Below are 14,654 nucleotides of genomic sequence, written 5' to 3' on the forward strand. Positions count from 1 at the left end.
ATGGGCAGTGGAATAGTGTCTGAGTCAGTTCGGGTTTCTATAAAAAGTATCATACCCTGAGTTATAAACAACAGAAATTTATTTCTCACAATTCTGGAGGCTGGAAGTCTGAGATCAGGGTCCCAGCATATTCACGTTCAGGCAAGAGCCCTCTTCCAGGTTGCAGACTGCAGACTTCTCATTATGTCCTCACATGGCAGGAAAAAAGCAAGCTAGCTTTTTGGGTTCTTATAAGGGCATTAGTCCCATTCACAAGGACTCCACCCTCCTGATCTAATCACCTCCCAAAGGCCCTACTTCCAAAAACCATCACATTGGAGATTAAATTTCAACGTACGAATTTTGGGGGGAAACATAAACATTCAGTCCATAACAAATAGTGTCGTACCAAAGTAAGAGAGAAAACTCTGCAAATTCAAACATGCAATGTCATTTGATAAAGTCTACGATGCAAACCTTCCATTTCTATACCACTTATTCACCTACATTTAGAGGGGAAAAAGTCCATTCGTGGATGTTTATTTCCCCTTCACCTTCAGCACCTTTGGATTATTTTTTTCCTCCTGACTCAATGATTTTACTGAACCCTTATTGTCTGGCTGACCAAGAGTTACCAAGAGATATTTACTCTGGAGGGAAATAAATTAAAAATCAGTGCTGGCTGCTATCTTCACATAGAAGGTTATGCAAATGTTCATCTGTTTCTTTGAAGCCTTGAACATCCTGTGGGAACAACAGCCCCTTTGCCAAAATTCGCATTCCTACTAATGTTTAAAGTCAGTGTGCACTTAGCTGTAGCTCAGAAGTAAGCTAGCCAGCAGTTTTTACAATATTAGAATGATCAGAAGCTCTGCTTCCAACTGGTCAATCGCATGCCAGAAATGTGGTTCTCTTGGGCCATTTCAAGTGTCAGATTCACTCCACTGAGCCTTTCTTTCCACTGTCCCAGCAAATTGGCGGATTGGAACAATCTCATCCAGGGAAATCTTGCAGACTGAGAAAAGAACATACCCAGACTCTCATGGTGTACCTCCTCCCTCCCCTCCAAAATGGAATTAAACTTTGACTAAATGAAATGTCTTGGAATTGGACTTCAATTTGATTGTTTGATTAATAGATAAATAGGCAGAAATTCCCTCCCCACACACACCTTTTTTTTAAGGCTCTGGCTGAAAAAAATCTTTCCAAAAAGGAGAGTCAATTTCTTGGCTATATACAGGGTTTGAACCAGTGCTGACTGTTTTAGAAAAACCTACTCTGTCTTAGCATAGTCATAATCTAAGGAATAAGGGCGGTAGTCGAGGGTAAGAAAATGTCCAAACGCTGTTCTTAGGGGGGAAAGAGGCCTTGTTCAATGGGTCTTAGCCTCCAAAGAAGGACAAACAAAATGGAGCTTGTGTGCCAGGAGCTTTACTTCTGTTACAGCATCTCATCTTTACAACCACTCAAACAGGCAGATTCACCACAAATTCTTTTAAATCCCTATTATCAACGGTCCCTAATGATAAGCAGTGAATAAAATAGTCCCTGTCCTCTGTCCGTACAGTATGGCAAGACAGACAAGCTCATAGCTGCAGGTGCAATGAGTTTAAATAGAAGCGTGGGGTATTATAACAGGAAGCATTCAGCCGAGCCCTGTACAGTGAAGAGGAATTATCTAGATGAACAAAGATGGGGAAGGTGTGAAGGGCAAAGCGGTTATTCTCCTCCTCTAGCAGATGATGCAAGTGAAGCCCCAACAGATTAATCGCTCTGCTAGTGACCGAAGAGACAGGATCTAGATCTATATCTACATCCTCCAAAGTCCAAGTGTGCAGAGATTCCCGCCTAAGACTCATGACATGTTTTATCTGTTTAGTCCTGTGTAGGTAGAAGAAGGGAACTGCCTGGGAGAAACTTTCCTCTAATTTTTCTGCTAAACTAGGGGAGAGGATGTTAGAGGAGGTCATAGAGAGGACGTGACCTCCAGTTGACCCACAAGCTAGACCTGGGCAATTGGAGGCTCCTCCCCACTCTCCTGTCCTTGGAATGTACATTCTGCCCGCCATTCCCACAGTGAGAACAGTTTTCAAGGATGCAGCCCTGAGAGAGCAATGTGTTGTTGAGACCATCTGGACGGTGTACGTGACTGAGCCCTGTTAAAGCCCCTCTGTAAACTTTTAAGATTCTGGCGGGCGGGTGTGGAGATCTACTTATCTAGTGGCTGCCAAAGACAAGGCTCCTGTGTAAGGCCCCTTGCTTGTTAAACGTGCCAACTACCAGTCTGGAGTGGCCTGCCTCTTTCTTCGTTCTCTCCTTGTTCTGTGTGTACAGAGGCCAGTTTTTGAACCAACAGAGGACAGAGGAGGAAAGAGACTTAGTCAACTTCATGTTAGAGAATAAAGCAGACATCTATTTAATATGTTTTCCAAAAGTAGTTCTGAAAGGGAAGCAGGGATGACTAGCTGGGACCCCTGCAGTAAGAACTCTGAGAACACTGGAGCTCTGAACTTAAAGGTGGAAGATCACATGTCTGAGCCTCTGCTTCCAGAGCATGTGTAAGGCCCTGCACTCTAAACTGCCAGGCTGTGGGTCACACAACATCCCAAAGGCCCGCAGTAAGTGCAAGTGCTAAACAAGCCTCTTGCCATTCTCGCAACTCAGGAATGTTTCTTTAAGGACCTGAGAGCCATTCCTTTGAAACGTAGTCATCATGGAAGATAAAAATGTTCAATCTCCCAGTTTCCTGGGAGGAGATGAGCCTAACTTCAGCTATCACCAGACACCAAATTCCAAAACCTACCTCCAGTCACAAGCGTGGGAGAAAATTAGCAAATGTATCTTGAAAACGTGAATGCAGTGGGTTATATCCACTTCTCACTATTCAACAGATGGAGGTATCTTTCTGTCTTTGTAGTCTCTTTAGGGGTCAGCCTATGATGCAAACCGCATTCTGCTTTCATGCTTAGTCCATAATACGATGGTTTCCTCTCTCTTCTGACCTTTGTCAAAAGGTTTTCTGCGTGGTTAGCAGAATTTGTTTTTAATTATATTTCTCTAACACTCCCCGCCATTTCCCCACCGACAGGAAGAAGAGAATTAAAAGGGTGAATTTTATGACAACCGTTTGGAGTCCACATAGCAATCGGAACTTTCCTCTAGATTTGAGGAATGAAAGGGTGAATCATTCTCATGTAATCACTTGGGGGCAAGTTCTAGAAGCAAGTTTGGCCAAGTCTCAGAATATCAGTTCAAGAACACCCTGGGTCCTCTGTCAGTCTCCCTCAGTGACAATTTCATAAAAAATTAGACAATTCGGGCTTCCCTGGTGGCACAGTGGTTGAGAGTCCGCCTGCCAATGCAGGGGACGTGCGTTTGTGCCCCGGTCTGGGAAGATCCCACATGCCGCGGAGTGGCTGGGCCCATGAGCCGTGGCCGCTGAGCCTGCTCGTCCGGAGCCTGTGCTCCGCAACGGGAGAGGCCACAACAGTGAGAGGCCTGCGTACCGCAAAAAAAAAAACAAAAAAATTAGACGATTCTTCCTTTGAATCAGAAAGATGAAAATTTCCCCCTTACATGGCCAGGGCGATTGTTGAAGGAAGAAAATGAAGGCAGACTCCCAAATCTACCAAGAGGAGTGGGAAGAAAAACTTCGGAAAGACTCCTAACAACGTTTCCATGTTCCCATGCTTGTTGTTTATGTTATTTCCCTTCAGTGCTTAACACTCTTCCCTTAAGCAGGGCTGCCTACTCCTACAGGACCAGACCAGTGGGAGGAGCAGGGGAGGCTCCTCCAGGCTTTGGTGGGGAGACCTCCCCCCCATATGATGGGGGCAGCTTTCAAGAGAAGAAAAAAAAGTTGAATGTCTAAGGCCTATGAAAAACAAAAGGAGGGCTGGGGAGAAGGTGAACGTCTTTGGGGTCTCGCACAGTGGCCATTTCACAGTGAGCTCCCTGGGACACCTGGAATACCCTTCCCGTCTTCTCCCACCTCCAGGCAGAAATGCCTGATTTTCTACCATCAGGATTTTGTAGCTTTGGGTTATGATCTGATCCTTGCTCAATCAACTAACACTATTTATGGAGCACTTGCTGTGTGCCTAGAAAGGTACTGGGGTCTGAGGTTAGATTCAAAGAAGACTCAGGCACACCGTGTTCTGGATGTAAGACAGATAGGTAGATAGATAGATGTTTTTGTCACACTTAGATCAAAGTTCCAATCCGCATCTGCCTCTCACTTCATGCCTTGGTGCTTTCTCTCTCTTGCACTCCTCTGTAACACACTGCCTTTCTGTTCCTCAAGGACTTCAAACTCACTTCTGCCTCAAAGTCCTTACACATTCCCTGTTTCTGGAGTACTGGACTCCTACATCCCTGTATTCAGGTCTTTGCTCAGATGTTCCATCTTCACAGCAGCCTCTCCTGACCAGGCTATCTAAAGTAGCTGTTTCATCCCTCACTGTTGAAACATCCTAAAGTCATTCTCTACATGGCTCTGATTCCTACTTAAAATTTTTATAATACAATTTCTGCACCTTCCGTATGTCACTTGTCAGCGCTTTGCACTTGGGTTATTTTCCCACATGTTTGTGTTACTCTGAATATAGCACCGGGGTCTGAGTTCAGTCCCTGCCCTTCCATCTCCCTCCATTGCCCGCCCCGAGGGAGCAGCGGTCATAGTAGTCTCATAAATGTGCACTCAGTGAACTACCACAGGGCATACCCTAAATTTACCCTTGCAAGACAGATCTTTGCAAAAATAAAAATAAGTAAATATTTAATGTAATCTTGTCTTTTGCCATTTACCTTTTTCACGAAAGTGTAAAAAAAAAAAAAATTGCTGTCATTCTGTTTAATTGAAGCCACAGTCAAGTAGGGTCTGGTTAACTGAGGCTTTCTAGTAGGGGCTCTTGAGGCAAAGACCCTGTCCCACAGGCTTCTTAGCATTTCTGTCAGTGCCCCAAAGGGAAGTACTTGGGGAACATGGGCTGCGCTTGAGAACTAGAGCAGGGCTGCTCAGGGGAATTTGAAATGCCCACTAGCAGTATTCACTGTGACTCTGTTTCCTCCTAAAAATACAATAAGGGTAACAGCAACACATATTTTTACAGCCTTTTACAATTGAAAAGCACTTTGACATGTCTCGTCTTTATCACAGCCTGTTTGCTCCTTGGATAGGGGAGACTCCATTTGGAGTCCAGGCTCCAGAGAGCAAGCAGGTGTATACACCACCTTCTGGAAAGAAAGTAGGGAGTGTGAGGTGTAAGCACGTCCTAACACAGCTTCTCATGAAACAGGAAGAGGAATGCATCTGTGTCCCTTAACGCCAGCAAGCTTGAGGGCAGATGCTGTGAGGTATCGTGATGAATAATGGCTACTAGGTACCAGGTACCTGCCAGGCGCTGTGCCCTAAAAAAAGGCAAATATACCCCCACGTGATTGGTATGGATTTGCTGCGAGAGGTGTGTTGGAGAACAAAAGGCTTTTTGCAAATCAAACCTTAGATGCTGCAACCCGTAATAGGTAAAACAAAACAAACAAACAAAAAGCAACTTGTCTGTTAAGTGATAGGTGTTGGTGGTGGAGCCCTCTTCACCCCTCTCTCTCCTCCCTTCACTCCGCACTCCTGTAGTCATGGAAACAGTTTGGGGGATGCCCAGAGCCATGCACAGCACAGCTGGGAAAGCGGTGTGTTGAGAAGCACCACGAGGGGAGAGAGAAAGTGAAAGGGGCTGGGAAGGTGGCAGGGGAGTTGTTTTCCTGTGTGACACTGTGGCTCCTCGGACCGCGGGGGCTTTACCTGACCTCTTACCCTGTGCCGTGATAAAGCCCCTCCCCTATCTGAGAATCTCTGTGACTGTGGGAGATAGCCTCACGCAGGCACGAATCTCCTTGTCTTTGCCTGGCACCCTTCCCAGGCTAGACACCTGCTGCTGGGAGAGGCGATTGTCCTGGACACTTTCCCCATTTTTCTCCATTTACATCCCACTGTGGAAGCAGAAAGGGAGTCATAATTCTGCCTGCTTCCCTCCCCCAGCATCCTTGAGTCCTTGTAAAACACATCCCTGCCATTGAGAGCTCCACCCGCAGGCTTCAGGGAACGTTGAGAAGTCCGACCTCCTTGCAGCATCTCTCTCCCTCTTGCTGGGCTCTGACAGATATTGATTTAGCAGAGACATGAATGGCTTGGGGAACTCACCTTGCCCTGAATTCTGCAGCAACCTCTCAACGATGTTTGGCGAGGACTCAGGAGCTTGTCATCTATCATACTCACCTTTCATATTCTGGACAGCCTCCCTGGATGTTTTCCTATCTTGTCACTGCTAATAGAGCCCTTACCTGTTAGAGGGCCCTGCCAGCTTCTGCCCTCCCTCTAACACAACCCCCTAGAATAACAACAGCAATGAAAATGAATAAATAATTCAATTCAAAGCCTTGAATTTGAGTATCAATATAAAAGTATAACATAAAAGCACATTGGCTTTGGAATTAGGCATAGATACAAATATAACCTCTGCATTTTTCTTAGCTATAAAATCGGGTGAGCTGCAGTTGCGACCTCATAGAACTGTGCTTACCAATGAGACGATATGTAAAGTGTGCAGTGAGGCACCTGGCATGGGGTAAGTGCTCAATAGGTATTAATAAGTGTGTAACTTGACAAATTAATGCGGAGGCAAATAGATAAATGAGCAGTAGAGCATAAGACTTGGGGTTAGTTACCATTCTCTCTCCTTCCCTGCAGAGATAATAATTATTTCTAACATTTATACTTTAAGCAACTTGCCTGCGGTCACTTGGAAACTCAGATCTGACATGAAGTCCAGACATATGCTTTAACCCCTAACCCAGAGGGCAGTAGATGCAAGTGGGTAAGAGCATGGATAGTGGAGCCAGCCGACAATGGATCCAATCCCAATAGTGCCACTTAATAGCCATGTTACCTTGTGCAAGTCGCTTAACCTTGCTGTGCCTTGGTTTCCTCATCTGTAAAACAGAGATAATAATAGTACCTGACTCATGGAGACTAAGGGAAGGCTAAGATAATGCAGAAAAGAGCTTCACCCACTGCCTGGAATATGGTAAAGTGCTCCCTAAACTCGCTGGTGACAGAAAATTCTGCTGCTGCTATTACTACAGTTGGCTCCAAACAGACAGATTTCTACTTACCTCACTTCAGGAGAACTATCTCCAAACACTCCTCCTTCCCACCTCACTCTTAGATTGGACCCATCTGGATGGTAAATGTCCCATTAACCCCCTGGGCTCACCCTGCCCTTTGGGGCAGCACACAAGGACTGCCGGATACTCACAGGTACCACTCCAGGGGAGTCTGTTCCCCTGCACCCCCGGTTCGGCTTTCCTTCTCCTCCCCACAGCCTGGACCACTGAAGTCCAGGATGCCTGAAACTCCCCTGGTTATTTCGCACATAGTGTGTACGTATCCGCTTGTTTGCTGATTGCTGTCTTTACATTTGCGCTGGAAAGTAAACTCCATGAGGACAGGGACTTTGCCTGATTTGTTTTTGTTGTATCCTCAGCACCTTAATGAGCTCTGTGCATGGAACAGTAGCACAATAAGCATCTGCTAAATAAGTAGATGTCCTCCTATATAATATGTCTTGACCAATGAACACCATCTGGGGAAAGGATCCCCCAAGCCTATAGGGCAAGAGGCATTCATGAATCACCCCTTTCCTTCCTCATTATGAAATAGATGGTAGAGAGAGGAGATTCACTTGATCCAGCACTCTGTTTTTATAGGAAGGACATTGACCCCTGCAGAGGGGAAAATCAACACTTTTCCAAGAATATTAAATTTCTCCAGTTATATTTGCCTTTACTCAATTACATGTACCATCTGCTTATCTCCCTTTGTGCCTGTCTAATTTTTCCCCACTCCCTTGATTCTTCCCTTCCATCCACATTTCTCATAACTTTGGAAGCAGTTCTCTCAGTAGATCTGCTTACCAGTGAGTCTACATCATGTTTCATCCCTTTAGCAAGGAAAGAGCTTTCTTTAACAGGTTTGATGTTGTCTGCCTAACCCGTGAGATGTTTTAGCTGACAATAACTTGATTCAGTTTTTTACTGAGGTGTAAATTACATACAGTGAAATACACAGATCCTAAGTGTATGGGTTAAAATGTTTTGATAGAGATATACACTTGTATAACATACACACGTATCAAAAGAGAACACTTCCATTACCTCAAAATGATCCCTTATGTCACTTCCAAGCAAATCACTGTATCTCTTCAGAAGCAACCACTGCTCTGATTCCCGTGTTGTTGGATTTATCAGAAATTGCTCCATTTTATAACTGAGTCGTATTTCATTGTATGAATATACTACAATTTGTTTATCTGTTCACCTATTCATGGACATCTTGGCTCTTTCCAGGTTTCAGCTATTATGAAGAAAGCTATTTCGAACATATAAATCTTTTTGCGTGTACACAAGGCTTTTATTTTGACCTATCACGTTTTTTTCTTGGGTAAACCCCTGGGGGTGGAATTGCGGGGTTATAGGGCATGTCTAGGTTTACCTTTATAAGAAACTGCCAAGCTGTTTTGCAAAGTAGCTGAATTACTTTACATTCCAACCAGCAATGTGTGAAAGTGGTTGCTCCGTGTCACCGTTAACATCTCACGTTGTCTTTTTAATTGTAGTCGTTTTAGTAGAGGTCACAAGTTTCTCACTGTAGCATGATTTTGCATTTCTCCAATGACAGTTGATGGTAAGCACCTTATTATGTGTTTATTGGCCATTTAAAAATATTCCTATATTAAATATGTGCTTGAGTCTTTCATGCAACTTTCTTGCTTTAAAAATAATTGTTTATCAGTAAGTTATAGGAATTATTTGTAAGTTTTGAAGACAAGTCATTTTTTAACAATATGAATTGTGACTATATTCTATCTGCCTGTGACTTTGTCTTTCCGTTGAATGGTATCTAAGAGTAGAATAGACTTTTTTTACTTTTCATGTTTTTTCAGTATTAGGAAATTCTTGCATATTCCAAGGTAATGATGATGTTCTGTTATGTTTTCTTTGGGAAGTTTCGTAGTTTCAGCATTTATATTAAGGTCTATCATCCATTTTGAACAAATTATAGTGTTGTGCAAGGTAAAAGCTGAGGTTCATTTTTTCCATATAAACAACCAGTTGTTCCAGTATCATTTATTGAAAACATTACTTTTGCCCTGATTGAATTACCTTGGCAACTTTGTCAAAAATCAATTACATATGTAAGTGTGGGTCTTAATACTTATGCACTATGTCTGATTACTGTAATTTTATAGAAAGTCTTGAAACCAGTGAATTTAAGTCCTTCAACTTTGTTTTTCTTTTTCAGAATTGTTTCTTCTATTTTGAATTGTTTGCATTTTTATATAAATTTTAGAATCAGGTTGGCAATTTCTACCCGCAGACCAAATGGGCTTTTATTGTTGTTGCACTGGATCTATAAATCAGTTTAGGAAGAATCATCATCTTAACAATACTGAGTCTCCCAATTCTAGTACAAGGTACATTTCTCCATTTATAAAGGGATTTCTTATTTTTTTCAGCAGGATTTTATAGTTTTAATTGTAGAGTGTTTGCATATCTTTCATATTTTTGATGCTAGAGCAAACTGCATTGTTTTTACTTAATATCATATTCCAGTTGTTGCTACTTTGTAGAACAAAACTGATTTTTGTATACTGTTTCTTTGATAAACTCACTTATTAGTTCTAGTACTTATTTTTTTAATTCCTTCGAATTTCAACATAACAAGCATGTTGTCTGAATTTTTTTTTCCTTTCTACTCTTTATGTCTATTTCTTTCCTGTGAATTATTTTACTGGCTAGTACCTTCAGTAAAATGCTGAGTTGTAGGTAATAAGAGTAAACATCCTTACATTTTCCAATCCTATATAGTTAACCACTAAGTATTATGTTAGTTGTAGGTTTTGCATATCTGACTTTCATCTGGTTAAGGAAGCTTCCTTCAGTTCCTAGTTTGCTGAGTTTTTATCATGACTAGGTATTGAATATTTTAAATAATTTTTTCATCTACTGAAATGATCATAAATTATTTTCTCTTTTATTCTTAATGTATTGAATGACAATGATTTATGAATGTGAAACCAATGTTAAACTGCATTTGTTCCTGATATATTATGCATTTGACATATTGCTAGATTTTATTTGGTAATGTATGTTTGAGGATTTTCACATCCCTGCTCATGAGGCAAATTAGTCTATAGTTTTCTGTTCTTCTCATCTTTGTCGTTACGGCATCAGGTTAGTGTAGGCCTCTTATATTTTCTAAGAGTTCATATAAGATTGGTATTATTTCTTCCTTATATGTTTGATAAAATTCACCAGTGAACCCATTTGGCCCTTGAGTTTTCTTGGTGGGAAGATTGTTAACTATGAAATCAATTTATTTAATGAATAAAGGGCAATTTTAGAATTTATTTTTGTGTCAGTTTGGGTAATTTGTGTCTCTCAAGGGATTTATCAATTATATCTAATTTATCTGGTTTATGGGCATACAGTTGTTCGTTCTATTTCTGCTAGTCTCTTACTATGCATTCATTGTTTATGTAGCATTTCTAATGATGCCTATACTCATTTCTGATGTTGGTAATTTGAGTTTTCTCTGACTTTTTTCAAGATTCATCTGGCTTGAAGCTTATCAATTTTATTGATTTTTTAAAATGGACCAACTTTTGCTTTTGTTGATATTTTCTGCTGTTTGTTGACTTTCTTCTTCATTAATCTCCACTCTAATCTTTATCATTTCCATGGATTTGCTATTAGAAAACCTTGGGTTTTCATTTTAGTTCTGCCACTGATTAGCTTAAGCAGGCTTAAGAAATCTATTTACCCTCTCTGAAACTTAGTTTCTTCATCTATACCACAGAGAAAACGATTCCCACCTTACATAGCTTTTGCAAGGTTAAAGTGAGTTATAAAGGTAAATTACCTAGTACAGCATCTGGAACACAGTAAGGGCTCTATAGCTGTCGGTTCTTTCCCTTCTGTATATCTGTGAGGAAAAAGGAACGTGTAGGAAAAGGTTCCTGTGTCTAATTGGGTCAGGAGATGGATTCTCTGGAAAAGTCACTGTCTCTCTCTGAGTCTCAGGGTTTTTTTGTTCTTTGTCTTAAGAGGGATCGATCAGGGGATCACTTAGTTTTCTCCAGGTGCAACAAGTATTCCATGGGTCTGTGAACACTGACTAGGTCTGCCTATAGCCTCACAATTCAGCCCTCCCAGCTCATACTGTTCCTGTGACAACCAACAGAAAGACGATAGAAAGAAGTCAGGGAAACTAAGGATCAAAGAAAAATAATGAGACAGGCTTCAAAGTTCAGAGAGGAGGAGGAGAAAAGACAGGGGAATGGAAAGGAAATGGAAGCTAACGGCAGAGAGCAAATAAGGCTGAGAGCTGTGATTCTGTTGGCACTGTCAGCCAAGAACCCTGCTCATCAGAATTCATGGAGATGGTAGAGAGCAGAGAGAAACCTGTAGGGGCTGGGGCTGCTTTAAGCAGGGCTCAGATCTTCCAAGGCAGAAACTGCCTAAAGCATCACAGCTTAATTTCTGAACTTCCAGATCACCACCTGAGCTTGGCTTACAGATGGTAATTCATAAATCTCTTTACATTTGAACTGTCAAGTAAAAGAAAATCCTAATTTTTCACTGGCTTTCTTCCTAAAATACTTAATTCATATTTTCATTTGGAAAGAGTCACTGAGAGAAGAGGGTGGGTAGTAGGCGTTATAGAGGAAAAGAGGGGTCCTCGATAAGAACAGGGTAGCCAAGCTTTTTGTGCTCCTAAAATGGGTCAGACACTACTAGGTGCTCTTGCAAATTCATTTCTGCTTCACAAGCCAGAGACATAACCCAGGTGGAGTAACACACAAAGGGAAAATGTTACTGAGCTCATTTGGGGAAGGTATGTTAAATTTGAAGTGCATGTGTGCCTTGAATATAGGGCTAGGAGGCAAGAGGCATGTCAGGGAGCCTTGCTGTGCGAAATTCGGTTCAAGGATCAAAGGCCATCAGTACCCCCAGAGACTCATTAGATATTCAGAATCTCAGGTGATTTCCCAGACCTGCTGAATCAGATCACAGGTCATTTGTGTGCACCCTAAAATTTGAGAATCCTTGAATTAGAAAATGAAAAGATCCTGCCAATTATCCCCGCTGCAATTATGCCAGGCCATTTACCTTTAGCACTCTGTTTTTATTCCTTCATAGTGATGGAAAAGACTACTAACGTGGTCATTTTCCATGCAGGGTGGCTGCCGTATAAAAGAAAGAAGACTTGGGCTGGAAGCTTTGCTTTGTCACCAGTGTGGTGACATGGGGAAGGTTACTTATGTTTTCTAAGTTTCCATTTATGCTTCTGCAAAATGAGGCCAATACCTGTAATTCATAGTGTCACAGTGTAGAGAGATATTAAATAAAACCTCTCCCCAGAAAACTTCAATGACTCGTCAAAGACTACAAATTAATGGACACTGTGTCCTTAAATGGCATTCAGAGCTCCTCACTCTAGCCCTATCCTACTTTCCTGTCTTCACTGTCCATTATATTTTTCCACGAACCCTAGAATTCTGCCTTTTCCTCAAATTAATGTTTGCTTTCATCTTCCTCCCTATGTCCATGCTGTTCCTTCTGCCAGGAATGGTCCTTTCTCTCTAACTACCAGAATCCTACTCATCCAGGAAGACTCAGTCAGTTCAAATGCATCTGCTTAATAAAGTCATCGCCAGTAGCACTAACTGTACATTATTTAACAGTTCTCTGCTCAGATACAGTGATTTGACCCTTTCTCTACAACAGTACTATTTCATGCTTTTTTTTTTTGAGTGGGAGCTGGTTGTATATATATCTGAAATTACCTTAGGAATGTAAAATATTCGAGGAAAGAGGTTACTTGTTATTCATCATTCTAGTTTCCTCAACCACTAAAACAGTACTTTCACATATAAGTTTTGAGGAAATTAGAAGGGGAAAAAAAAGGAAAAGAAAACTTCTCAAGACACTGGCACATCTGGAGATACTTTTGCTCTGAAAATTATCTGACAACATTTCTATGTGGAAGGAATCAAATTTCTAATGACATATGTGCCTATCTAATAATAAGGTGGGAGACAGAGATGGTATATATTATTCTATAGAGAGAAATTCCATTAATTTATGGCTCTGTCAATACATGTCGAATGCTTACTGTGTGCCCCCTGACCTCCAAGTTGCACCTTCATGTTCTCCTTTTCTCAGTCACTTACCTATAGACTGAAATTATCTTGTTTGTTGCTCATTTGAGGTTAGCTGAGGGCTCATTTCTTGTTAAAGCATGGACATCCGTACAAAGGGCATGAGGGCTAGTTCTTACTGAACAAATTCAGTGAGAGAAACCTTTGCAGAGAAGACACTGAATAGGAAATCAGTAGATCTGGATTCAAGCTCTAATTCTGGAACTGTGTGACTCTAGGCAAGTCACCTAACCTCTCTGAGGCTTACAAAATGATTACTGTGATCAAAGAAACAACTAATGTTTGTCTTTTTGTAATTTGTAAACTGTGAAGAACTATACATATGCAGGCTAGCATTGGTAAACTCAGCTAACAGGACAAGTTCAGGTAGGCCAGTACATTGTAAACTACTGGGAATAAGAAGCCAATGACTGTAATTTAGACCTCTCCCTCCCCCTGTGTGTTGAGAGGACAAGTAAAATGAACAACTAGGTGTCAGGTTGCTTGTTATTTGTCGTGCCTTGGCTCCAGGTAAAGTCCGCTATCTTATCCCCGTAGAGCCAGCAGACCTACAGACTCCTTCCTCCACACTCCACACCTAGTTACTGAAGGAGATTCACTGCCAGAGTCCAAAACACCTTCTAAAAATGGCATGAGGACAGGAAAACAGAAACAGAGCTGGCTTTGCTTTAAAAGCCAAAGCTGCCATTTTCCCCTGGAAATATTTTGAATGAAAACATGGCCCGATGAGGAAGGAGAAAAGATAATTTTATTTGACTTATATCACTTTACCTCTAGACACACAACTTCTAGCACAAAAGTGCCATGGTAAAGACCATGGGTTTTTGAGTCAGACTGAACTGAATTTGAATCTAGGTTCTATTTGATATAGCTGCGAAGGTTCAGAGATTTGTGCTCTACTTGCCAGCTAGTAAGTTTGTTTGCCACAGTTTCATGGATGATGGTATAAACCATAAGACTCCTGCATCAGAGACAAAGGCCAGTTTACTACTCACAGCAACAGCAGTGAACAGGGTATCAGCATTTTTGTCAGTTCGCCAAGTCTCAATTCCCATGGGGTGATGAAAAGAGGGTCAGTTGACACCTGTACACACAGTGGGTTGTGTTACAGGAGAGGGACTCTGGGCTTTGGGAACCCAAATTTTTTATAATGAGCAGTAAGCCTGCTTAGATATTAAGCCTGCCTAACCTTTGCTTCAAAGGGGAACACTATCCTTATCTTCCAAGACTCTTCCCCATACAGATATCCTTGAAAAGATAGTCCAGGACAAAGGCAATCTGTGCCTCTGCTCATAAGATGAATGGACACATGGAAGACTCTTGGAGAATTGTCTCCCAACAGGTTATGTCACTTGCTGGTTATGATTAAGAATCAAATTTTGCTTCCCTCTGAGT

Source organism: Grampus griseus (genome assembly GCF_964374135.1).
Source record: "Grampus griseus genome assembly, chromosome: 8".
Classification (NCBI taxonomy): Eukaryota; Metazoa; Chordata; class Mammalia; order Artiodactyla; family Delphinidae; genus Grampus; species Grampus griseus.